The sequence below is a fragment of the Eschrichtius robustus genome, chromosome 3 (assembly GCF_028021215.1).
Source record: "Eschrichtius robustus isolate mEscRob2 chromosome 3, mEscRob2.pri, whole genome shotgun sequence".
In the NCBI taxonomy this organism is placed as follows: Eukaryota; Metazoa; Chordata; class Mammalia; order Artiodactyla; family Eschrichtiidae; genus Eschrichtius; species Eschrichtius robustus.
In genome coordinates, this window is record NC_090826.1 from 118,219,271 (window position 1) to 118,241,261 (window position 21,991).

The 21,991-nt window shown below is 53.4% G+C and overlaps 8 non-coding genes across 8 annotated transcripts; 2 read left to right on the top strand and 6 right to left on the bottom strand.

The window, feature by feature from the left end:
• Positions 1-3,462: 3,462 nt before the first annotated feature.
• Positions 3,463-3,534, bottom strand: TRNAE-CUC (transfer RNA glutamic acid (anticodon CUC)). Its single transcript has one exon. It is a non-coding gene; the product is annotated as a tRNA-Glu (tRNA).
• A 278-nt stretch (positions 3,535-3,812) lies between these two features.
• TRNAG-UCC (transfer RNA glycine (anticodon UCC)) lies at positions 3,813-3,884 on the bottom strand. Its single transcript has one exon. It is a non-coding gene; the product is annotated as a tRNA-Gly (tRNA).
• An 887-nt stretch (positions 3,885-4,771) lies between these two features.
• On the bottom strand, positions 4,772-4,843 carry TRNAD-GUC (transfer RNA aspartic acid (anticodon GUC)). Its single transcript has one exon. It is a non-coding gene; the product is annotated as a tRNA-Asp (tRNA).
• Positions 4,844-5,417: 574 nt separating this feature from the next.
• TRNAL-CAG (transfer RNA leucine (anticodon CAG)) lies at positions 5,418-5,500 on the top strand. The gene has a single exon. It is a non-coding gene; the product is annotated as a tRNA-Leu (tRNA).
• A 1,629-nt stretch (positions 5,501-7,129) lies between these two features.
• Positions 7,130-7,200, top strand: TRNAG-GCC (transfer RNA glycine (anticodon GCC)). The gene has a single exon. It is a non-coding gene; the product is annotated as a tRNA-Gly (tRNA).
• A 4,123-nt stretch (positions 7,201-11,323) lies between these two features.
• Positions 11,324-11,395, bottom strand: TRNAE-CUC (transfer RNA glutamic acid (anticodon CUC)). Its single transcript has one exon. It is a non-coding gene; the product is annotated as a tRNA-Glu (tRNA).
• A 278-nt stretch (positions 11,396-11,673) lies between these two features.
• On the bottom strand, positions 11,674-11,745 carry TRNAG-UCC (transfer RNA glycine (anticodon UCC)). Its single transcript has one exon. It is a non-coding gene; the product is annotated as a tRNA-Gly (tRNA).
• Positions 11,746-12,731: 986 nt separating this feature from the next.
• On the bottom strand, positions 12,732-12,803 carry TRNAD-GUC (transfer RNA aspartic acid (anticodon GUC)). The gene has a single exon. It is a non-coding gene; the product is annotated as a tRNA-Asp (tRNA).
• Positions 12,804-21,991: the final 9,188 nt, after the last annotated feature.

Below are 21,991 nucleotides of genomic sequence, written 5' to 3' on the forward strand. Positions count from 1 at the left end.
CACCGGCACCACCACCTCAGCCTCCACCCTACTCCCACAGACACCCCCATCCCACCCCCATCTCCCCGCTTTTTCCCCCGATCCTTTCCAAATCCTACGTTGTCAAGGATCCTGCCCTTGCCTCTGTCCCGTTGCCCTCCTTTTTTTCCCCTTCGTCGTCTTCTCCTTTTCGCAGCAGTACGGTTGACTTACAATACTGTGTGACTTTCAGGTGTACAGCCAAGTGATTCAGTTATATGTCCTTTTCCAGGTTATTTTCCGTTATACGTTATCACGACATATGAATACAGTTCCCTGTGCTGTACAGTAAATCCTTGTTGCTTCTGTGCTTTATGTCCAGTATTTCCTCTCTGTTAATCGCAGCTCCGGATTTTTCCCTGCCCTACACTTTCCCCTTGGGTAACGAACAGTGTGTTTTCTATGTCTGTGGGTCTGTTTCTCTTTGGCACATACATTCGTTTGTAGTACGGTTTAGATTCCACATATCTTTGTGCTCCTCTGCCTGACTTACGTCGCGAAGTGTAATATACTCTAGGTCCATCCTTACTGGTGCAAATGGCAATATCTCACTCTTTTGTATGGCTGAGGAATATTCCACAGTACGTACGTACCACGTCTTCCTGTGCCAGCCATCGGTTGATGGGCACTTGGGTTTTGTCCATGTCTTGGCTGTGGCCCGTAGTGCTGCTGTGAACGTGGGGGGGTGCATGGATCTCTTCAAATGACAGTTTCTCTCCTTTGCCGATGTGTACCCACGATGGGGATTGCTGGATCATATGAGAGCTCATATTTCACCTATTTATTTAGTGTGTTGTTTTTATTTATGCATTTAATATTTATTTATTCGTTTACTTATAAGAACTAGTAGCTGCAATTTTGGAAGAAAAGTTGATTAACAGTATTGAGTTAGTTTCAGGTGCACAGCAAAGCGGATACTGTCTTCCATGTCTAATATTGTTTCAGGTTGCTTTCCATCACAGTTTACTACAGGATATTGAACATCATTCCCTGTGTTATTCTGGAAATCCTTGTTGCGTATGTCTTTTATATGAAGTACGGTGTATCTGTTCATCGCAGCTCCTACTTTATGTCTCCGCCCCTCCCTTTCTCCTCGGGGAACCACCAGTGTGTTTTCTATGTCTGTGAGTCTGTTTCGCTTTGGCACATACATTCTTGTCTATTATGTTTTAGATTCCACGTATCTTTGTGCTTCTCTGTCAGACTTAACTTCACTAAGTGTAATATTCTCTAGGACCATCCTTATTGTGGCAAATGGCAATATTTCATTTTCGGAAATGGCTGAGTAATATTCCACAGTACATTTACACCGCATCTTTTTCTGTCAGCCAACCGTTGATGGGCACATGGGTTTTTTCCATGTCTTGGCTGCGGCACACAGTGCTGCTACAAAGACGGGGGTGCGTGGATCTCTTCAAACAACAGTTTTTCTCTTTGGCGGATGTGTACCCACGACGGGGATTGCTGGATCATCTGATGGCTCATGTTTCTCCTGTTTATTTTGTTCGTTGTTTTTATTTATTTATTTACTTACTTACTTATAAGTACTAGTACTTGTGGTTGAAGAAGAAGAGTTGATTAACGATATTGAGTTCGTTTCAGGTGTACAGCAAAGGGGATACTGTTTTCCATGTCTAATATCGTTTCAGAGTGATTTCCATTACAGGTTATTGCAGGATATTGACTATCACTCCCTGTGTTATTCTGGAAATCCTTGTTGCTTATCTCCTTTATATGAACCACTGTGTATCTGTTCATCGAGCTCCTAATTTATCCCTCCACCCCTCCTTTTTAACTCGGGTAACCATCACTGTGTTTTCTAGGTCTGTGAGTCTGTTTCCGTTTTGCACAGAGATTCATTGGTAGTACGTTTTAGATTCCACATATCTTTGTGCTTCTCTGTCGGACCTACTTCACTAAGTGTAATACTCCCTGGGAGCATTCTTGTTGCGGCAAATGGCGATATTTCATTCTTTCTTATTAATGGCTGTGTAATATCCCATAGTACATATATACCACCTCTTCTTGTACTAGCCACCCGTTGATGGGCACTTGGGTATTTTTCCATGTCTTGGCTACTGCAAATAGTGCCGCTGTGAACATGGAGGTGCTTGTGCCTTTTTGCACTCTTGTTTCGTCATTTCCGGGTACGTACCCAGGAGTGGGATTGCTGGATCATAGGGGACCTCTCCTTTGGCCTCTTTCAACCTCAACCCCTCCTCCCCCCACCCCCGCCGCCACACACACCTGAGACCGGATGGTTTCTCCCGACGAGAGGCGATGTATGTCTCTGGGGCAGTAGAATGCCCCCACCCCATTCGGACCCCGCCTAGCCCCTGTGGCGCGCTCCGTTTCTGTTGTTCTCTTGCCTGCCTCCTACCCACCGCCCCCAGTCCCAACCCACTGGTTAGCCTGACCACCTTGCCGCGCAGCACAGCAGTCTGGCGCCCTCACCCGCCACCCCACCGCGAAGGGGTCCTCTCCCACCATCTTCCTCGCCCCACAGCCCACTCACACACCCCGCCCTTCCCCCCAGCCTGCAGGCTCGGGCCCCTCTCCCCGCCACCTTCCCCTTGTATCCCAGGCCCGACTGTCACATGTCCTGCCCGGAAGTCTCACTTCCGCCAGTGCTCCTCAGACGCACTCCTACTCCAGGCCCACCCCGCCCCCTGATCTGACCCACCCGTACACACGTGCCGGGCCAGGTGCTGCCACCACCCCAAGCTTCTGCTGAGCCCCTGCCTGAGGGGCCAGCCGCTCTCCCGGGCCAGGTCCCCGCCAGCCCAACACCTCCCGCTCCTGCCCGCGCTCCACCCAGACACCCCAGGCCCTTCCTCGCACCTCCCAGCACGCGGCCCACCGCCGCCCTCTCTCCATGGGGTCGTTCTGCTCCGTTCCCTAACCCGCGTGGGGTGGCCACCGACCACGGCCACAAACACCTTCATCCCACACTGTCAGCCACCCCCACGGCACCGGCAAGGGCGTTCAGGAAACCTGCTGCGGTGGTGCGAAGCACCCGTCTGCCCACCGGTGCTCCGTTCCACAGGGGATCCGGCTTTGTTAGAAGGCACCGCCTGTGACACCGCCGTCGCCGTCGGCGCTGCCGCCGCTGTCGCCGTGGGGGAAAAGCAGTGCTGATGGAGAGTCCAAACACAGGCGGGGGCGTTTGCTCGTTGCCACGGCCACGGCGGGGAGAGGCGCGGCCCCGGCCACTCGTGTTTGGGGCTGAGGCAAGCGTCCGGAAAGGAAGACACGGGACGTCGAAGGCCTCGAGTGGGCGCGCGCCAGTGCGGCCAAAAGGTTTGGCCGGGGAGGCAGGGTGGAGGTTGCCTGGCAGGGCTTGGGCTGGAGGTGCAGGGCACCGGGCGGCTCTTGTCGGGGCGCCGAGGCCGCGGAGCAAGCGTGGCCTAAAAGTGGGATGTGGACGGTGGGAGGTAGAGAGGCTTCCCTGACCGGGAATCGAACCCGGGCCGCGGCGGTGAGAGCGCCGAATCCTAACCACTAGACCACCAGGGAGCGTCAGGCTCTACCACTGCTCCTGCTGGACCCATAGCACCCGCTCGGCGCCACCTTGGCGCCAAGACCCGGCCTTTCCAAGTCCAGCCATGCGCCGCCCCTGGCAATCCACGTGTCCTACCGTCCTTCCTGCTTGCAGCGCCCTCAGAACACTGCGCGCCTGCTTCTCGCACACACGAGAAAAGCCGCTGGGGCCAGCTAGCTCCCTGCTCCCAGCTCTCCCTCACAGGCCCCCGGCCGGCCGGCCGCCCGTGGAGCTCGGTAAAAGGTCAGCCCGCTGCGTTGGCCGGGAATCGAACCCGGGTCAACTGCTTGGAAGGCAGCTATGCTCACCACTATACCACCAACGCTGCACAGCCCGGGCCGCCCCGAGACGCCGGCACCGGGCTCGCCCGAGCGCACTCTCGTCGCCGCCGCCTTCTCCTCCTCCTCCTCCTCCTCCTCCTCCTGCTCCTCCTTCTCTTCGACTCCTCCTCCTTCTCTTCCTCCTCCTACTCCCCTTTCTCTTCCCCGTCCCCCTCCTCCTCCTCCTCCTCCTCCTCCTCCTCCTCAGCCGCCGCCGCTTGGAGCAGCCCTGCCCCGACGCCCCGCCGGCCGGCAGCTCTGTGACGTCACAGGCGCCACCAAGGCCCCCCGGCGCCCCACCCGCGCCAGCCCTACGAAGCTGCCCTAGGCCGCCGGCCCGACCGCCTCAGGGGGGCGCTCTCGCTGCCTTGCTGCTCCAGGGCCCTCCGCTCCACGCCGCGGCCCGCCCCCGCCCCCGCCCCGCCCCGCCCCGCCCCGCTCCCGGGGCACGCGTCTTCCAGCCCCCGGCTGGCCAAAGCCCTTCTCCACCGGGCGCTGGGCCAGGCCACTTCCCGCACCGACAGGGCACGCCACTCATCCGCCTCCCACCCGTCCCGGCAGCTGTGCACCTATGCCGCTGTGGATAGCTGCGCAGCTGTGCGTCGCGACGCAAGGAGCCCACTGAGACAGCCACTTTGGGCGGGCCGCAATGTCATCGGGCGCTTGTGGGGTCCAGAGGAGGCCCTCGCTCGGCCCTGGCGACTGAGCGCCCGGCGAGGAGGAAGGGCTGGGCGGCTGGAGGGGGGCGAGGGTGGGCAGGCTGGGCACGCGCTGGCGCCCTGCGCCTCGCTGGAGGGCGGAGGGCGGAGGGCGGAGGGAGGAGAAGAAGGGCCCTTGGGAGCCAGGCGGCAGGACAGAGAGCGGCGCCAGCCACCAAAAGAGGGCGTGTTGCCTCCCCGTCGGGGAATCGAACCCCGGTCTCCCGCGTGACAGGCGGGGATACTCACCACTATACTAACGAGGACGGCGGCCACCGCCCCCGCGCCCGGCCGCTCTCGGGCTGCCTGCCGACGCCTCCCCCTGCCCTCCGGCCCCCTGCCCACCACGGGCGCCCGGCACGTGCCCGACCCGACCCAACGCCACACCAACCGCGCCCTCCAAAGCAGCAGCCCCCGACCCCGACAGGGACCCGGACCCGCGTGGCCCTGAAAACTCCGAGTGCGCGCTGCCTATTGCCTCCGACGCGGGGATCGCGCCGGGTGGAGGGGGCCCGAGACGCAAAGCAAGGCTGCGAGGAGGGGGTGGGCGCGCGCCGGGCCATGGCCGGCGAGGAGACGCGCGGGTGGGGGCCGGCGGCAGGGGGCTGGCCCGACGCGGCCCGGCTGCGTCCGGGGCCAGGGCTGGGCGAGGGCGCCACCGCGGCGCAGCCAGGCGCGTCGTCTGGCCGTGCTCCCCGTCGGCCGCCGCGCGCCCGCTCCGTCGCTCACCCAGACGGCCGCGCGCCTGGCGCGGAGCACCGCGTCCCGCCAAGGGCACCGGGGTTCGCGTCGCGTCGGGTCCCAGCCAGCCGAGCGGCCACGCGCACGCCCAGGCCCGCCGTCAGGATGGCCGAGCGGTCTAAGGCGCTGCGTTCAGGTCGCAGTCTCCCCTGGAGGCGTGGGTTCGAATCCCACTCCTGACAAGCCAGCCTTTTGGCCCGCCCGACAAACGCACCCGGCCCTACGGCAGCGCTTTACTGCCTTCCAGTCCGTTCGCGCCTTGCACTCTTGCGGCCTCTCCGAACTCCGGCCCGGACATCCACGCCTCTCAGACGCGGGACCTTCTCAGCCACGGCCGCGGGCCTGGCAGAAACGGCGCACTAGGAACCCTCCGGCGACTGGCTTTCCGGACAAACGCCCTCCCCGCCAGCTCCTAAGCCCCCTCCTACCTGCACCCACACCAGAAAAACCTTCAGTCCTTCGCAGCCCATCTTCCCTCACCTGCTTGCGGCTGCTGCTGCTGGTGCTTTTCCTGCCTGCCTGCCTGCCTGCCTTCGTCCCTCCCTCCCACTCCCACTCCCACGCTCCACCCCGCCCCCACCGCCACACGCAGAACGGCCGCGTGTGGAAAGCCCTCCACGCCTGGCCCGCCCTCCGACTTCGGCCTGGTGAACAGCGGACTCGCTCTCACAGCCTTTCTTCCACTTCCGCCACCAGCAGCTCTCCCTCTTTCCAACATCCTGTCCTTCCCGCCAGCCCCAACGGCCCGCCTGCCCATTCCATTCCCTCCACAGCCACACCGTCTTGCCGGCCTGTGGTGCGTGCCCTCGGTGCTTTTTCGCCTTGGGACCTTGGCCGGACCACACCTGCCTGCCTGCCTGCCTGCCTGCCTGCCTGCCTGCCTGCTGGGCCGCGTGCAGCCCAGCCTCCTGCTGGCCAGCCAACAGGGGGCCCTCCCTGCACGGGGCCTGGCGCAGGAGTCGCTCCCGGGAACGGTGCTCCAGTGAGTAGTGAGCCGAAGCCCTGGATGCCCTGTCACCCACCACAGACGTCCGGCCCCCAGCCCGGGCCACCCACCTCGGCGCCACAGCGCAAGTCCCTCGGGGAAGCCGCTGCTCCGGCCGGACCCAACCACACCCTGGCGCGCTCCCTCCCTCACCGGGCTGTCCGCGAGCCAGCAGCCAGTCTGCCACAGTGCTTCTCCTCACAACCAACGCAGCAGAGCGGGACCCCGCGGGAGAGGGGTGGGCCAGAGCGCAGAAGCGAGGCTCAGACACCTTTGGTCTTGTGGCCTGAGCGCCGCTCGGCGACGGCGGCGGCGGCGGCGGCGGCGGTGCCCGGCGTCCATCTCCCACGCTCGCGGTCCCTGCACAGCCCCGAGCTCCGACCCCTGCCCCCGCCCGCCCTCGCACGCCCCGCACCAGCAAGAAAGCCAGCCGCCAGAGGGACTGTGCGTCGGGGCCGGGCGGCTGCTGAGAGGAACGTCGGCGCTCGGCCGCAGCGGCCACGCCTCGCCTGCCCTGACTGGGATTCGGGCGCGGGCCAGGCCGCTTGGGCTCCTGGCTTCCTCTGGCGACACCGACAGTCTCGCGGCGGCCGTGGACGGCAGAGAAAGCGCAGGACGGGCCGAGCACGCCTGCGTCCCTCCGTCCCTCGGTGCTTCCGACCGCCTCGCGCCCTGGGGTCGCCAGCGTGCCCGGAGCCTCTCATTCAGGTGGCCCGTCGGCCTCCTGCTCAAATGGAGCACATGCCCACGGGGCGAGCAGTGACCAGGGTCCGGCGGTTGGCGGCGAGCGCCGCTGGGGCAGCGCCGGGGGCCGGCGGCCACCGGTGCATGGGTGGTTCAGTGGTAGAATTCTCGCCTGCCACGCGGGAGGCCCGGGTTCGATTCCCGGCCCATGCAGCCGCAGCGTCCCCTTTTGGTTCCCGCAGCCCCACAGCGGAGCTGGGCTTCCCCGCTGCCACACTCAAGGCACCGGTCGTGCAACAGCTCGCTCACCACCGCACCTTCCGGCCCCTGTCCTTCCCACGCAGACGCCCCCACCCCACACACACCCGGGAGCCAGGCCTCCGGGACCTGACACCTTGCGGGCTCAGCCACTCTTACGCCCAGACCCCTTCCTTGTCCTTGTTCTCGTCCTTACCCCGACCCCGCTTGTGTCACGCTTTTCACTGTGAGGAACACCCCACACTGGCACCCGCACAGCCCAACCTCTTCACCTTTCGCCACGTTTCCAAGCTCTCTGCCTCACTCTGCCCGCACTTCGAGAGTTATACTATGTTTGCACAACCAGGAGCAAGGAAGTTGCCACCTCTGGGAGTGATACATCCCACTTTCCTGGACAGTCCCCAAAGCGTTCACTTGCACGAGGAGTTCAAAAGAAGTCCACACCATCATCGCAGACTGCACTCTAGATTCATGTTCTGACCCTCGACAGAAATACGTTTCCAACACCGGCCCGCTCCTCCACCACTACTGCCACCACCACCATCAGCACGACAAACACCAGCCCCTCCCCTGAACCTCTGCTCCCACCAACAGCATCAGCCCTCGGGACAGCACCACCGGCACCACCACCTCAGCCTCCACCCTACTCCCACAGACACCCCCATCCCACCCCCTATCTCCCCGCTTTTTCCCCCGATCCTTTCCAAATCCTACGTTGTCAAGGATCCTGCCCTTGCCTCTGTCCCGTTGCCCTCCTTTTTTTCCCCTTCGTCGTCTTCTCCTTTTCGCAGCAGTACGGTTGACTTACAATACTGTGTGACTTTCAGGTGTACAGCCAAGTGATTCAGTTATATGTCCTTTTCCAGGTTATTTTCCGTTATACGTTATCACGACATATGAATACAGTTCCCTGTGCTGTACAGTAAATCCTTGTTGCTTCTGTGCTTTATGTCCAGTATTTCCTCTCTGTTAATCGCAGCTCCGGATTTTTCCCTGCCCTACACTTTCCCCTTGGGTAACGAACAGTGTGTTTTCTATGTCTGTGGGTCTGTTTCTCTTTGGCACATACATTCGTTTGTAGTACGGTTTAGATTCCACATATCTTTGTGCTCCTCTGCCTGACTTACGTCGCGAAGTGTAATATACTCTAGGTCCATCCTTACTGGTGCAAATGGCAATATCTCACTCTTTTGTATGGCTGAGGAATATTCCACAGTACGTACGTACCACGTCTTCCTGTGCCAGCCATCGGTTGATGGGCACTTGGGTTTTGTCCATGTCTTGGCTGTGGCCCGTAGTGCTGCTGTGAACGTGGGGGGGTGCATGGATCTCTTCAAATGACAGTTTCTCTCCTTTGCCGATGTGTACCCACGATGGGGATTGCTGGATCATATGAGAGCTCATATTTCACCTATTTATTTAGTGTGTTGTTTTTATTTATGCATTTAATATTTATTTATTCGTTTACTTATAAGAACTAGTAGCTGCAATTTTGGAAGAAAAGTTGATTAACAGTATTGAGTTAGTTTCAGGTGCACAGCAAAGCGGATACTGTCTTCCATGTCTAATATTGTTTCAGGTTGCTTTCCATCACAGTTTACTACAGGATATTGAACATCATTCCCTGTGTTATTCTGGAAATCCTTGTTGCGTATGTCTTTTATATGAAGTACGGTGTATCTGTTCATCGCAGCTCCTACTTTATGTCTCCGCCCCTCCCTTTCTCCTCGGGGAACCACCAGTGTGTTTTCTATGTCTGTGAGTCTGTTTCGCTTTGGCACATACATTCTTGTCTATTATGTTTTAGATTCCACGTATCTTTGTGCTTCTCTGTCAGACTTAACTTCACTAAGTGTAATATTCTCTAGGACCATCCTTATTGTGGCAAATGGCAATATTTCATTTTCGGAAATGGCTGAGTAATATTCCACAGTACATTTATACCGCATCTTTTTCTGTCAGCCAACCGTTGATGGGCACATGGGTTTTTTCCATGTCTTGGCTGCGGCACACAGTGCTGCTACAAAGACGGGGGTGCGTGGATCTCTTCAAACAACAGTTTTTCTCTTTGGCGGATGTGTACCCACGACGGGGATTGCTGGATCATCTGATGGCTCATGTTTCTCCTGTTTATTTTGTTCGTTGTTTTTATTTATTTATTTACTTACTTACTTATAAGTACTAGTACTTGTGGTTGAAGAAGAAGAGTTGATTAACGATATTGAGTTCGTTTCAGGTGTACAGCAAAGGGGATACTGTTTTCCATGTCTAATATCGTTTCAGAGTGATTTCCATTACAGGTTATTGCAGGATATTGACTATCACTCCCTGTGTTATTCTGGAAATCCTTGTTGCTTATCTCCTTTATATGAACCACTGTGTATCTGTTCATCGAGCTCCTAATTTATCCCTCCACCCCTCCTTTTTAACTCGGGTAACCATCACTGTGTTTTCTAGGTCTGTGAGTCTGTTTCCGTTTTGCACAGAGATTCATTGGTAGTACGTCTTAGATTCCACATATCTTTGTGCTTCTCTGTCGGACCTACTTCACTAAGTGTAATACTCCCTGGGAGCATTCTTGTTGCGGCAAATGGCGATATTTCATTCTTTCTTATTAATGGCTGTGTAATATCCCATAGTACATATATACCACCTCTTCTTGTACTAGCCACCCGTTGATGGGCACTTGGGTATTCTTCCATGTCTTGGCTACTGCAAATAGTGCCGCTGTGAACATGGAGGTGCTTGTGCCTTTTTGCACTCTTGTTTCGTCATTTCCGGGTACGTACCCAGGAGTGGGATTGCTGGATCATAGGGGACCTCTCCTTTGGCCTCTTTCAACCTCAACCCCTCCTCCCCCCACCCCCGCCGCCACACACACCTGAGACCGGATGGTTTCTCCCGACGAGAGGCGATGTATGTCTCTGGGGCAGTAGAATGCCCCCACCCCATTCGGACCCCGCCTAGCCCCTGTGGCGCGCTCCGTTTCTGTTGTTCTCTTGCCTGCCTCCTACCCACCGCCCCCAGTCCCAACCCACTGGTTAGCCTGACCACCTTGCCGCGCAGCACAGCAGTCTGGCGCCCTCACCCGCCACCCCACCGCGAAGGGGTCCTCTCCCACCATCTTCCTCGCCCCACAGCCCACTCACACACCCCGCCCTTCCCCCCAGCCTGCAGGCTCGGACCCCTCTCCCCGCCACCTTCCCCTTGTATCCCAGGCCCGACTGTCACATGTCCTGCCCGGAAGTCTCACTTCCGCCAGTGCTCCTCAGACGCACTCCTACTCCAGGCCCACCCCGCCCCCTGATCTGACCCACCCGTACGCACGTGCCGGGCCAGGTGCTGCCACCACCCCAAGCTTCTGCTGAGCCCCTGCCTGAGGGGCCAGCCGCTCTCCCGGGCCAGGTCCCCGCCAGCCCAACACCTCCCGCTCCTGCCCGCGCTCCACCCAGACACCCCAGGCCCTTCCTCGCACCTCCCAGCACGCGGCCCACCGCCGCCCTCTCTCCATGGGGTCGTTCTGCTCCGTTCCCTAACCCGCGTGGGGTGGCCACCGACCACGGCCACAAACACCTTCATCCCACACTGTCAGCCACCCCCACGGCACCGGCAAGGGCGTTCAGGAAACCTGCTGCGGTGGTGCGAAGCACCCGTCTGCCCACCGGTGCTCCGTTCCACAGGGGATCCGGCTTTGTTAGAAGGCACCGCCTGTGACACCGCCGTCGCCGTCGGCGCTGCCGCCGCTGTCGCCGTGGGGGAAAAGCAGTGCTGATGGAGAGTCCAAACACAGGCGGGGGCGTTTGCTCGTGGCCACGGCCACGGCGGGGAGAGGCGCGGCCCCGGCCACTCGTGTTTGGGGCTGAGGCAAGCGTCCGGAAAGGAAGACACGGGACGTCGAAGGCCTCGAGTGGGCGCGCGCCAGTGCGGCCAAAAGGTTTGGCCGGGGAGGCAGGGTGGAGGTTGCCTGGCAGGGCTTGGGCTGGAGGTGCAGGGCACCGGGCGGCTCTTGTCGGGGCGCCGAGGCCGCGGAGCAAGCGTGGCCTAAAAGTGGGATGTGGACGGTGGGAGGTAGAGAGGCTTCCCTGACCGGGAATCGAACCCGGGCCGCGGCGGTGAGAGCGCCGAATCCTAACCACTAGACCACCAGGGAGCGTCAGGCTCTACCACTGCTCCTGCTGGACCCATAGCACCCGCTCGGCGCCACCTTGGCGCCAAGACCCGGCCTTTCCAAGTCCAGCCACGCGCCGCCCCTGGCAATCCACGTGTCCTACCGTCCTTCCTGCTTGCAGCGCCCTCAGAACACTGCGCGCCTGCTTCTCGCACACACGAGAAAAGCCGCTGGGGCCAGCTAGCTCCCTGCTCCCAGCTCTCCCTCACAGGCCCCCGGCCGGCCGGCCGCCCGTGGAGCTCGGTAAAAGGTCAGCCCGCTGCGTTGGCCGGGAATCGAACCCGGGTCAACTGCTTGGAAGGCAGCTATGCTCACCACTATACCACCAACGCTGCACAGCCCGGGCCGCCCCGAGACGCCGGCACCGGGCTCGCCCGAGCGCACTCTCGTCGCCGCCGCCTTCTCCTCCTCCTCCTCCTCCTCCTCCTCCTCCTCCTGCTCCTCCTTCTCTTCGACTCCTCCTCCTTCTCTTCCTCCTCCTACTCCCCTTTCTCTTCCCCGTCCTCCTCCTCCTCCTCCTCCTCCTCCTCCTCCTCCTGCTCCTCCTTCTCTTCGACTCCTCCTCCTTCTCTACCTCCTCCTACTCCCCTTTCTCTTCCCCGTCCCCCTCCTCCTCCTCCTCCTCCTCCTCCTCCTCAGCCGCCGCCGCTTGGAGCAGCCCTGCCCCGACGCCCCGCCGGCCGGCAGCTCTGTGACGTCACAGGCGCCACCAAGGCCCCCCGGCGCCCCACCCGCGCCAGCCCTACGAAGCTGCCCTAGGCCGCCGGCCCGACCGCCTCAGGGGGGCGCTCTCGCTGCCTTGCTGCTCCAGGGCCCTCCGCTCCACGCCGCGGCCCGCCCCCGCCCCCGCCCCGCCCCGCCCCGCTCCCGGGGCACGCGTCTTCCAGCCCCCGGCTGGCCAAAGCCCTTCTCCACCGGGCGCTGGGCCAGGCCACTTCCCGCACCGACAGGGCACGCCACTCATCCGCCTCCCACCCGTCCCGGCAGCTGTGCACCTATGCCGCTGTGGATAGCTGCGCAGCTGTGCGTCGCGACGCAAGGAGCCCACTGAGACAGCCACTTTGGGCGGGCCGCAATGTCATCGGGCGCTTGTGGGGTCCAGAGGAGGCCCTCGCTCGGCCCTGGCGACTGAGCGCCCGGCGAGGAGGAAGGGCTGGGCGGCTGGAGGGGGGCGAGGGTGGGCAGGCTGGGCACGCGCTGGCGCCCTGCGCCTCGCTGGAGGGCGGAGGGCGGAGGGCGGAGGGAGGAGAAGAAGGGCCCTTGGGAGCCAGGCGGCAGGACAGAGAGCGGCGCCAGCCACCAAAAGAGGGCGTGTTGCCTCCCCGTCGGGGAATCGAACCCCGGTCTCCCGCGTGACAGGCGGGGATACTCACCACTATACTAACGAGGACGGCGGCCACCGCCCCCGCGCCCGGCCGCTCTCGGGCTGCCTGCCGACGCCTCCCCCTGCCCTCCGGCCCCCTGCCCACCACGGGCGCCCGGCACGTGCCCGACCCGACCCAACGCCACACCAACCGCGCCCTCCAAAGCAGCAGCCCCCGACCCCGACAGGGACCCGGACCCGCGTGGCCCTGAAAACTCCGAGTGCGCGCTGCCTATTGCCTCCGACGCGGGGATCGCGCCGGGTGGAGGGGGCCCGAGACGCAAAGCAAGGCTGCGAGGAGGGGGTGGGCGCGCGCCGGGCCATGGCCGGCGAGGAGACGCGCGGGTGGGGGCCGGCGGCAGGGGGCTGGCCCGACGCGGCCCGGCTGCGTCCGGGGCCAGGGCTGGGCGAGGGCGCCACCGCGGCGCAGCCAGGCGCGTCGTCTGGCCGTGCTCCCCGTCGGCCGCCGCGCGCCCGCTCCGTCGCTCACCCAGACGGCCGCGCGCCTGGCGCGGAGCACCGCGTCCCGCCAAGGGCACCGGGGTTCGCGTCGCGTCGGGTCCCAGCCAGCCGAGCGGCCACGCGCACGCCCAGGCCCGCCGTCAGGATGGCCGAGCGGTCTAAGGCGCTGCGTTCAGGTCGCAGTCTCCCCTGGAGGCGTGGGTTCGAATCCTTTTCTTAACAAATGCCCCCAGCCTTATCGGAGCCTTTTAGTGCCTTCCAGTCGTGCTTTTTCTCTTCTTCTTCTCCGCCTACCACCGTCCCCATCCCCCTTTTAGCCCACGCTAGCTCTGCGGCGTTGTGGACCGGATAACACCTAACGCACTCCCAGCACCTCCAGTCCAAGCCCTGTTAGGCAACCTTCTCCCTCCTTCCGGACAGAACTGCTAGCCGCATTGTTGGGAGCGCCCACTCGAGGCCTTCGACGTCCAGTCTCTTCCTTTTCGGATGTTTGCCTCAGTCCCAAACGTGGCTGGCCGGGGCAGCGCCTCTCCCCGTCGTGCCTGTGGCCACGAGCAAACGCCCCCGCCTGTGTTTGGACTCCAGCAGCACTGCTTTCCCCGCGACGCCCCTCCCCCTCACATCTGACCACCCACCCCTTCTTTCCTCATGAGGTGCTGGTGATGCTGGTGCTTTTGGTCTTTCTTGGTGCTGGTGCTGCTGGTAGGGGCCTTTGGTTCTGGTGTTGTGCGGGCGCTGATGCTGCTGTCTGTTGTAAAGGGGGTGGTGGTGGGCAGGGGTGTGGTGAGGTGGGTGTTAGAGGTGAGGCTGGTGGTGTTTGTGTTGAGTTCTGGCAGCCTCATCGCTGGAGGCGACTGCAGAAGTTTCGGGAGAGTGATCTACATCAACAACAAGATCTACAAGTTGTGGTGCTCCTGTGGTCCTGGTGGTTCCCAGTCTAGTGGTTCTCGTGGTGATAATGATTTAGTTTGTGATGGTCGTCGATTGCCGCTGCTTCGGGGAGGAAATTGGTAGGCAGTTGAGAGGCATCTACACATCATGGTCGGGTTTTTTAGGTAGCTGGTAGTCCCTTACTAGGTTCCACATTTTAGCACATTCTTGGGACTTTCTCGCTTAATTTATTGCCCTAACACTTCTGAATTAGTGCCATTCATTTAACATATATATATATATATTATATATATATAAGATATATATATATAATATATATATATATATTTTACTAGTTTTCCTTTTCTAAATTATATGGGATGAAATGACAAATCTGATATGTCCATTTTCAGAATTGTGACAATCTTTGTACTTAACAAAAGGCCTGTTGCCCATCTAGCATGAAGCCACTATTATATCACTGGCTTTTTATTTTTATTTCATTTATTTACTTATTTTTTGGCCACGCTGCAGGGCTTGTGTGATCTCAGTGTCCCACCATGGGTTGAATCCTGGCCAAGGAAGTGAAAGCCCAGAATCCTAACCAGTAGATCACCGGCTTTTTATAAAAGGAAAATCTTTACTGGGAGGTTCATGGTAAGGAGATAACTTTAATCTGTCTCTTCATTTTGCAATTAAGCCAAACCTTTAGAAAAAAAATTTTTATTGAAGTATAGTTGATTTTTTAATTGAAGTATAATTGCATATATAATTAAAAGAATATATATGTATTCTTTTTCAGATTGTTTTACATTATAGTTCATTACAAAATATTGAAACTAGTTCCCTATGCTATACAGTAGGTCCTTGTTGTTTACCCTTTTTATAGACAGTAGTGCGTACATGCTGATCTTGATGCCAAAAGCACAGCTTCTTTGTACACCAGTGCCAAATCGAATCTCGGAGACAGAGTTTTGGGTGAAGTAGAAAAAGAGGTTTATTACTTTGCCAGGCAAAGGGGGACACAGCGGGCTCCTCCGTCAAAAAGCTATGTGTACCCACTTGGAGAGGATAGTGAGACGTTTTATAGTAATGTTCAAATAGGGTATTATCAGTTCGTGGAGATTCTTCTGATGACTTGGTGGCAAGGTAAGTAGAAGTTAGCATCATCAACCTTCAACTGGTCCAGGGTCTACATGCTTGTGGGCAGCATACCATCGTTAATTTCTCCCATCTGGTGGAGGTTTCAGTATCTGCAAAGTAGCTCAAAGATATTGTTGTATGTGTCAGTTGATGGGGAACCAGGACCTTGCCTCAAGGCTGCAATATTGTTTCTCTTGACAGTTTGTTTCTCCCTGGTCTTGCATCCCCTCCCTTTCCTAATTAACGACACTTGAATCTGCCAGTTGGAACTCAGGGAAGGTCCTGGAGGCTGAATGAAGGCTATTTCCTGTAATCAAAGAAATGGGGGACACAGAAAGGCTTTGTGCCCAGGAGCCTCACAGGGCCCTGCTCAGTATCAATCTCAAACTCTCAATTTATCCCTCCCCCCCTTTCCCCTTTGGTAACCTTAAGTTTGTTTTGTATGTCTGTCAGTCTGTTTCCGTCTTGTAAGTTCATTTTAGATGCCACACATTTTAGAGTACACATATAAGTGGTATCATATGGTATTTGTCTTTTTCTTCTGAGTTACTTCCCTTAATATGATAATCTTTAGGTCCATCCCTATTGCCACAAATGGCATTATTTCATTCTTTATTATGGCTGAGTAATATTCCATTGTGTATATATACCACATTCTGTATCCATTCATCTGTCAAGGACACTTAGGTGCTTTCATGTCTTGGCTATTGTAAATAGTTGAGATTCAGCCAACTTTTATGAATTAGGGGAAGGTTAGTTGGTATATGCTGATGGCGCAAGTTTTGAATGGAGGAATTTGAAACTTGGCCATTTATCGTAAGATATAGTAAATGGGTCTTCAGCACTGGATTTTCCTGGACAAGGGACCCTTTGCTCTGAAAGAGTTCCGGCATTCAGGTTACCTTCATGTCCAGCTCCTTTGGTTCCATGGTGGGGGAGGGGGGATAACCTTTTGTTCCAGGTGTTGTCTGAGGTCAAAGTTTTTTTCTTTGCTCATGCCTTGGATGCATGACTTGCAATTTGTTTTTTTGTCTCTGAAAACCAACTCAGTATCTTGTTGCAAACAGGACAGGGCTGGTTTTTGGCTGTTTCTGAGGTTACATATTCATAGAAGAATTTCAAATAGACAATCCCTATGTGAACATGTTCAGTCTCACTAAAAATCTATGAAATGTTGATTAAAAAAAGCTTGTGATATTTTAAATATCTTTTCCCATTTCATATGAGCACTTCATAGAAATAGCAAAAGTGAAAGAATTTTACCACAAACACTTGTGTAGTGGCTTGAATAGTATCCCCCTTAAATTAATACCCACTTGGAACCTCAGAATGTGAGCTTATTTGGTATAGGGTCTTTGCAGATGTAATTAGTTAAGGTTCTTGAGATAAAATCATTCTGGATTTAGGGTGGGCCCTAAATCTAGTAACTGGTGTCCTTATAAAAAGAGGAGAGGACACATAGAGACACACAGAGAAGGCTGTATAAGATGGAGATGAAGGCAGAGATTAGAGTTACATTGCCACAAGCAAAGGAATTCTGGGAGTCACCAAAAGCTAGGAGGAGGCAAGGAAGGATTCTTCCCTAGAACCTTCAGAGGGAGCATGACCCTGCTGATACCTTGATTTCAGACTTCTAGGCTCCAGGGCTGTGAGAGAATAAATTTCTGTTGTTTTAAGCCACTTGGTATGGTAGTTTGTTATGGCACCCCTGGGAAACTAATGCAATTTGCATACCTACCATCTAGGTTTTACAATTAACATTCTACTTTATCACATATTTGTCTATTTATCCAAACTTCTAGTTTGTGATATTTTTAGACTTATCAGATATTATCAATATTTTCAATATTTGACATTGCAATGTTCCTGAGGGTCTGAGGGAATGATCAATATTATGCACTTTGTTGGAAGTAAAATTATTCTACAAAGTTTTTAGAGAAAAATTTGGATCTATCTAAATTTTAAATGTTTATATTTTTTAATCAAACAATTCCACTATAGGAATTTATCTTACCCAAATATTTGCACTAGTGGACAAGGTTGTATGTTCCTTGCTTTATTATAGAAAACTAGGAAATATCTCACATGTTCATAGTTAAGAGCCTGTTTATGAAATACATAACACAATGTAGCTGTTTGAAAGAGTGAGTAGATAAGTATATATGTCAATTATACTTTTGTGGTAGTCAGCTTCCAAGACAGCTTCTAATGATCATCACCTCCTGGCTTCCAAACCCTCTGCAGTCCCCTCCCACACTATGTCAGGTTTTGTCTATGTCAACAAACAGAATATAGCCAAAATGAAGATATGTCACTTCCAACATTAGGTTAGAAAATACTATGGCTTTCATCTTGGGTGCTCTCTCTTTCTCTCTCTCTCGCTCTCTCTCTCATAACCTTCTTTGGGAGAAGCCAGTTGACATTTTGTGAGGATACACGGGCAGCCTATGGAGAGACCTACATGGTGAGGAAGCAAGGCTAAGCAGGTAAGCAGCCACCTGAATGAGCTCAGAACTGGATCCTCCAGTCCAGCTGAAGCTTCAGATGACTGCAGACCCAGCCAACAGCTTCATGGCAACTGCATGAGGACCTTGAGGCAGAACTATGAAGCTAAGTTGCTCCTGGATTCCTGACACTAGAAACTGTGACATAATAAATGTTGTTTCAACTTGCTAAGTTTTGGAGTAATATGTTATGCAGCCATAGATAACTAATACAAAATAGTATGTTAAAAAAGTAAATTATACCATAGTGTAATCATATAATGATGAATCTTATATATACATATACATTTTTTCATATAAATTCTTGAAATTCATAACATATAATATTATGGTGAGTAGATAATATAATAATGTGGTCAGTAGATCTTATGTCATTTGTCCTACTGTATCATTTAAATTTTTATAATTAACTCTTATAATTGATGTGTAATTGAGCTTTATTGGTATATAATTGATATACAGTAAAATGTACACATTTAAAGTGTACAGTATAAGTTTTGCCATACAGATCCATCACTACGATCAAGATAATGAACACATTATCACCCCCAAAATTTTCTCCTTCCCCTTTATAATCGCATCCCTCCCCAGGCAACAATTAATTTGCTTTCTGTCACCATTGATTAGTTTTCATTTTATAGGACATAACTGTCCAATAACATTTCTGTGATAATGAAAATGTCTTATATCTGCATTGTCCAATATATGGAGCCACTATTCACATGTGGCTATTGAGCTCTTGAAAAGAGGCTTATCTAAATTGAGAAATCCTGTAAGTGTAATACACACTGGATTTCAAAGACTTAATATGAAGACAAGAATATAAAATATCTCATTAACATTTTATACTGATTATATACTGAAATGATACTATATTGGATATATTGCATTTATGTATTGAATTGTGTCCCCCCGCAAAATTCATATGGAGAGGTCCTAACTCCCAGTACTTCAGAATGTGAATTTATTTGGAAATAGGATATCTATTTCCTATGTATAATTAGTTAAGATGAGGTAGAGTGGACCCCTAATGCAATAGGCCTAATATCCCTTTTTTTTTTTTTTGGGCCGCACCACACGGCATGTGGGATCTTAGTTCCCTGACTAGGGATCCAACCCGGCCCCCTGCATTGGAAGCATGGAGTCTTGACCACTGGACCACCAGGTAGGTCCTAGCATCCATATTAAAAAGGGAAAGTCAGATACAAACCCACACACAAACAGAGGGAGAACACAGGTGAAGTTTGGAGTTATGCAGCCACAAGCCAAGGAACTATTAGAACCTAGGAAAGAGGCCTAGAACAGATCTTTCCCTAGGGCCTTCAGAGGGAGCATGGCCCTACTTGATACTTTGATCTGACTCCCAGCCTCTGAAATGGAAATAATAAATTTCTGTTGTTTAAGTTACTCAGTTTGTGGTACTTTTTTTATGGCAGCCCTAAAAAACTAATACACTGGGTTAAATAAAATTTTAATTTTATCTGTTCCTTTTTACTTTTTTTTTTAATACTCCTTCTTGAAGAATGCCCTCTCTCTTCTCTCTTCAAATACCCTATGGAACTAATGTATGGGTTTCTGAAAAATTATGCAATCCCATTTAAAATGAAAGTAAACATACTCCTTTATCATGTAATATGGCGCCTAAGGTGGTAGGGGCCCACAGGGGAAACCTTCCACAGTTAATGCAATGAGAATGGAGTCTGGCTCCACATACCTGTGATGGAAGGGACACTTTTTCCTGCACTCTTAACTCCGGAGGGTGTAATTGTTACCAAGTCCAAGCTCACTGCTCGCTGCAGGACAGGCCAATAAATCAGAGACGAGGTGTTGAGGCAAGGAATACGATTTTATTCGGAAAGCCAGCAGACCAAAAAGATGGCAGACTAAAGGCTCAAAATAACCATGTTATCAGGGTTTGGATGCCAGTTTCTTTTATAGCACAGAGAGGGGGAGGAGATGAGGAAGTAAGTAAAAAGGCCATAAGTTTTGCAAATATCCCCTAGAATGGCCAGCATAGGGGAGGGGATGTGTTAATTTCTTCTTTCTTGCAGCCATCACAGGTGGACAGGGTCCAGATGTTGCCCTGAACAAAGGCACTTTGGTTTAACATTCAGGCAGAGGGGCAGGGTTCCCCAAGGCAGGCCATTATGTACTGACAGTATCCTTTTAGTGAACAAAAGCAACAGGAAGCAAAGGAAGCAAAGGTTAAAGTGAAAGAAACAGATACCACATATAGTCAGATTTGGCTCTTCCCTGTTACAAACTGTTGCAACATGAAGAAATGTGAGGAGAACATCACAGTCAAGAATTACAGTGGAGGTGGACAGTAGCACAAAAATCTGGGAGAGTAAATCATTTATTTGACTTTTTCTCTGAATTTTTTGTTTTGTTTTTGGTTTGAAGAAGAAAATAACTTTTCTAATCTTATTTTGTTTAGGCAAATATCCAAAGGACTGAGGTGAGCCCTCAGTAAAACTGTAAGTTAAAAGCTTTTTATTTCCATCCTTCCAACCCTTCCCCGAGCTCCCTTCTCCCTTCTCACTGGCTCCCTCCCTAATTGCCTTGAGTTCCCAGCACTCTGGGTCTATGTCCCCTCTGATGAAACTACTAGCTTGAGAAGCTGATTCTCTCTAAGGTGTGTTGTTAGACTGTCCTCAACTAGAAAAAAATGTTGATTTAAAGCAAACAAAACCCACACATACTAGATTAAATAAAAAAGACACTCAAAGACAGAGATCAAAGTATGATGTGAGCTAACTGAAAGCAAAACTGGATGTGTTTTTGGGAAGCCAGAATCTGAAGACATGACCATTCTCATCTACTTTTCTCTCTACTTCTCTCCAATTTCAAAATTAATCAATTCTGATTCTCTTTTGCTTTCTCACTCTCTCCCCTTTCCTTCCTCCCTTCTATCCTCTCTCCTTCTCTTAGATGGCTTGCTTTACTTTAACATGACCTAGCATGGTCTGACTCCATATGATCTTACAATTAAGTACCTGCCATCATCTAACTAAGGTCTCTGACCCTCAGTTAATTTCTTTTTTTTTTTTTTTATAAACTTATTTATTTTTATTTTTGACTGCATTGGGTCTTCGTTGCTGCACGCGGGCGTTTCTCTAGTTGTGGAGAGCAGTGGCTACTCTTGGTTGCGGTGCGCGGGCTTCTCATTGCAGTGGCTTCTCTTGTTGCGGAGCACAGGCTCTAGGCGCGCGGGCTTCAGTAGTTGTGGCTCACGGGCTCTAGAGCGCAGCCTCAGTAATTGTGGCGCACGGGCTTAGTTGCTCCGCGGCATGTGGGATCTTCCCAGACCAGGGATTGAACCCGTGTCCCCTGCATTGGCAGGCGGATTCTTAACCACTGCGCCACCAAGGAAGCCCCCTCAGTTAATTTCTAAAGACAGTCTGATTAGTCATTGGTCATTCACTGAACTCGCTCCTCCTTGGGCGATGATGGGACCTAGCCTGAATTGAGAGGGCTGGGGGAGAAATTAGGAAAGGATTTTGTCAACCTGAAAGACCTAGGGCTGCCTCTTCTAGCTGCGAGCAAGGCAAGGGAAGTAGAGCGTGTATATCAGGTATGTATTGACATTATCTCATTATCTTATAATAGATATTACATTACCTATTTTTTCCCTATGTTATGGCTAGTGTATCTGAATGTATAAAAAATTAATGTAAAATTTATATATTTGTTATTTCATAAATGCTAGAGGGATCATCTCCATCAAGGATGGGATGATTTTTCACTTTTTACTTTTTTAAATGTGGCTTCTAGACAATTTGAATTTATATATGTGGCTCACATTACATTTCTACTGAACAGCACTGCAATAGAGGTATATGTAACAACAAATTTGTCTTGTCAGGTTTACCGGGAAACTGTTTCTTCTTCTCCAAGCCCTTTATCTGGTGATGCCTATCTATTCCATGTCCCTAGTTAATATGGAATGACAATCTCTAATTAGCAAACAGCAATTGGTATTGCCTTTGGTATTCACCTAGAACTCTCTCCCATTTATCTGTAATTCAGCTCGCAAACTCTCAGGTTCTTTTGATGATCTGTTTGGAAGAATTCTCTGATTTTGACACTTGATACTCTCTCCTCAACACAATTTCTAATTTGCTCTTTAATCTATGAACCTCCAGCCATAGACATTTTTGCTGTCAACATACCCACAGCCATCCATCCACCCTGATCCCAAAGGATCCATATCTATTGAGCTAACTTGCTTGATTT